A 4,461-nucleotide genomic window follows, 5' to 3' on the forward strand; every position below is an offset into this window, starting at 1 on the left:
GAGCCCTGAGGAGCCCTGAGGAGCCCTGAGGAGCCCTGAGGGTGCCCTGAGGGTGCCCTGAGGTGCCATGAGGAGCCCTGAGGTGCCATGAGGAGCCCTGAAGTGCCATGAGGAGCCCTGAAGTGCCGTGAGGTGCCATGAGGAGCCCTGAGGTGCCATGAGGTGCTGTGAGGAGCCCTGAGGTGCCCTGAAGGTGCCCTGAGGTGCCGTGAGGAGCCCTGAAGGTGCCCTGAGGGTGCCCTGAAGTGCCGTGAGGTGCCGTGAGGAGCCCTGAGGTGCCGTGAGGTGCTGTGAGGAGCCCTGAGGTGCCCTGAAGGTGCCCTGAGGCGTTGTGAGGAGCCCTGAAGGTGCCGTGAGGAGCCCTGAGGTGCTGTGAGGAGCCCTGAGGGTGCCCTGAGGCGCCATGAGGAGCCCTGAAGGTGCCCTGAGGAGCCCTGAGGCGTCGTGAGGAGCCCTGAAGGTTCCCTGAGGAGCCCTGAAGGTGCCATGAGGCGCCGTGAGGAGCCCTGAGGTACCGTGAGGAGCCCTGAAGGTTCCCTGAGGTGCTGTGAGGAGCCCTGAGGTGCCCTGAAGGTGCCCTGAGGTGCCCTGAAGGTGCCCTGAGGTGCTGTGAGGAGCCCTGAAGGTGCCCTGAGGTGCCCTGAGGTGCTGTGAGGAGCCCTGAGGGGCCCTGAAGGAGGCCTGAGGGAGCCCTGAGGTGCCCTGAAGGTGCCCTGAGGCGTTGTGAGGAGCCCTGAAGGTGCCCTGAGGCGCCGTGAGGAGCCCTGAGGTGCCCTGAGGAGCCCTGAAGGTGTCATGAGGTGCTGTGAGGAGCCCTGAAGGTGCCATGAGGTGCTGTGAGGAGCCCTGAGGCGCCGTGAGGAGCCCTGAAGGTGCCCTGAGGTGCTGTGAGGAGCCCTGAAGGTGCCGTGAGGTGTCGTGAGGAGCCCTGAAGGTGCCCTGAGGTGCCGTGGGGCAGCAGGGGGGTCCCGCCAACCCGGTGCTCCCACACCTCACGCCCTACTCGGGGATGAGGAAGAATCTGTGAGGTGTTGCGCCCTCCTGACACCGTTGTGGAAAACAAACCAACGAAACAACCCAACACGTCGAGTGCCGGAAGCGTTTAGGCGCTGGGGCGAAGGGCTGGGCCATAGGGGGGGATGTGGCCGAGGCGTGGAGGAGCGGGTGGCCCGGCGGGGAGAGGCCAGCTGGGCAGGGGGCTGGCAGTGAGGGGGTCACCAGCCCCGCCGAGGCCTCGGGTGCAGCTGGGGATGCCTTTGAGGGGTGTCTGAGAGAGGGGGAGAGCGGCCTGGTGTGCAAGGAAGGCGTTCGTGGAGGTTGCCAGGCCACGCTTGACAGAGGCCCAAACACACGCGGGTAGAGGGAGGAGGAGGTCAGGGCTGTCTCTTGCAGCATTCAGAAGGCACAGGTTGAGTTGGTATTGTGATATATGTCCACCTGATTCATGTCAATATATGTATATAAGTTCTATATTAGCGTTGCGAATGGCGCCAGGTCTGATCACAGGCCCAGGCTATGCTGCTGCATTGGGAGCTGCCTGGCTAGCAAATGACACATCCCTCCTCTTTGGCCTGTGAGCACCCCTAGAAAGCCCAATCTGCTCCAGAATTTTGCAGTTTCCTGCCCCAGCCGTGATCTTTCTGTTGCAGGAGGAGGAACAGAGGTAGCTCAGGGCATTCAACTAAGTGACTGTCATTGTAGCTTAATATCCCTGGAAACCGTTTTTGTCCAGTTAATTCTGTCACAGTCTTTTGCAAAGATCCAGTTCTTCTTTTAAGGTTTAAAGAAAATAATCTAGTTGTTGCATGTCCTACCACTAAGATATAATATTGATGAAGTTTTTTATTTCACATGCCAAATTTGTAGGTTTAGTGGTGCTGGAAAAAATCCAGTGGCCATGCTCCCAGAAAACAACGCCCAGCAGCAAAGTGGCATGATCTTGCAGATATACTGTTCAAAAAACCCCCAACTTCTGCTCTTCCTAAACCAATTCCAACACATTCATCTGTCTGAGATTGCATAAGGTGGTGCATAAATTGCAAGCTAACATTTTTCATCCATCCCATGGTTTTGTAGTTAGCTTGTGTGTTTTGCTTAGTGGTGAGCCTTTAATGAGTTTTATTAGGTAGCCTTTCTCTGGGCCTAATCTGGGAAGAAAAGGCTGAGTTGCTGCCATCTCTTGAATTGGCAGGTGACAGCAGTTGCCTCAAGGTGCAGAACTCACTGAAGTCCTCTTGTCTAAAGGCTCAGCAGCTAAATCAGTTTATTTGCTAATCTGAATTAAATATCTGTGCCTCTACGTTTAGTATGAGGCAAGTGGAAGGTAATGTCATTTAAGGTAATCCACTGCAGAGCAGGTTAAGCAGATGACTTGATGTTTGCTGGAGGCTAAGAGATTTGCTGCTGGTGTGTGTTAACACATCAAATCGCAATTGGTCCCTTACATGGTCTACGATCTTCAAGCAAAAATGAGGAAGGAGAAATATTTTGAGGTGTCTCCATTACATTTGAAATGTTTGAAAGAACTTAAGTGAGACCCAGTATCAATTTTTTCACTCTATTTAGAGAAATGGCAATAGGTACTAAAAGTTAAGTACCAGCTGGGCTGATGCCTGCTAAATGGAGACTTTATTTTGGCTGCAAACTCATGTGATATAATGGACTTTTTTAGCCCCCCTTTCATTCCATTTTTATTTAGCTATTTTCAAGTGCCTTTGTACTTAAACATTTTAAAACCAGCAGGTTAGTCAGACTCTGGAATGGCTTTCCAGCACATTAGGACAGTGTCAGAAAACCTAATTAATTCTATGATAGAAAGTTTCCGGTTTATGGGAGGGATGTGTGCAACAGCAAAAGAGACGTGGGTTCTCCAGAAACCCTTCCAGTCTTGGTTTTGTACACCTTTGACTGTTCTAGCTCAGCTGAAATAAGAGGAGCTCTGTCAGTGTGGAGCAGGTAAGGGCCTGGCTTAGATGACCTCAGATTCAATGACTTCAGCCTAGACAGGATAATTGACACAAATTCTGGAACTAAGTGCCAGCAGCAGTGTGGGGTTGCAAGTGGAGGCAGACAGGCAGTTCATGATATATTGTCTTCTCTTGTCTGCATTCTTTGCATCCCTGTGGCTTGTACACCCAGGCCCTAATTTCTGAGCAGATCAGGACATTTACATAATACACTTTACAGCAGTAACTTAATGGAGCACACAGAAGATAAGAGAGGTACATACATCACCTCAGCCATAGTGGCTGAGATGTGTTTTTTCTTTGGTCTGATACAGATAATTTTCTGCTGCATTTCTTCATCTGTCTTAGCGATTAACTTTATTTCCCAGCTCAGAAGTACCTTTTTTACACCACATTTTTAATAGAAGGAGATTCCTTAAAGATGTAGATAGCTAACAAAATTTCTTTTCCTCCTTTCCTGCAGAAAACCCAGGACTCCTGTTACTGTTGCACACCTACCCAGGGCGACAATTGCTTTTCTATCAGTCTCTGGAAAAGACCAAAATCAATTAATTGTTAAGAAAGAGGGAGCAGAAAAATTGTAACGGTTGTTTTCAGTTCTCTTTGTTCTGGAGTTGCTTAAATTTGTTTTATTCAAGTGCTTGTATTAGCTCAGGATCTGGATCCTTGTATCTAGCAAGGTATTTTTTTTAAGTTGGTTTGGGTTTTATTTTTTTGTAGCGGTTCGCTCAGCTGAAATAAGAGGAGCTCTGTCAGTGTGGAGCAGGTAAGGGCCTGGCTTAGATGACCTCAGATTCAATGACTTCAGCCTAGACAGGATAATTGACACAAATTCTGGAACTAAGTGCCAGCAGCAGTGTGGGGTTGCAAGTGGAGGCAGACAGGCAGTTCATGATATATTGTCTTCTCTTGTCTGCATTCTTTGCATCCCTGTGGCTTGTACACCCAGGCCCTAATTTCTGAGCAGATCAGGACATTTACATAATACACTTTACAGCAGTAACTTAATGGAGCACACAGAAGATAAGAGAGGTACATACATCACCTCAGCCATAGTGGCTGAGATGTGTTTTTTCTTTGGTCTGATACAGATAATTTTCTGCTGCATTTCTTCATCTGTCTTAGCGATTAACTTTATTTCCCAGCTCAGAAGTACCTTTTTTACACCACATTTTTAATAGAAGGAGATTCCTTAAAGATGTAGATAGCTAACAAAATTTCTTTTCCTCCTTTCCTGCAGAAAACCCAGGACTCCTGTTACTGTTGCACACCTACCCAAGGCGACAATTGCTTTTCTATCAGTCTCTGGAAAAGACCAAAATAAATTAATTGTTAAGAAAGAGGGAGCAGAAAAATTGTAACGGTTGTTTTCAGTTCTCTTTGTTCTGGAGTTGCTTAAATTTGTTTTATTCAAGTGCTTGTATTAGCTCAGGATCTGGATCCTTGTATCTAGCAAGGTATTTTTTTTAAGTTGGTTTGGGTTTTATTTTTTTGT

This window comes from Chaetura pelagica, unplaced genomic scaffold, assembly GCF_000747805.2.
Source record: "Chaetura pelagica isolate M959 unplaced genomic scaffold, ChaPel_1.0 scaffold485, whole genome shotgun sequence".
Classification (NCBI taxonomy): Eukaryota; Metazoa; Chordata; class Aves; order Apodiformes; family Apodidae; genus Chaetura; species Chaetura pelagica.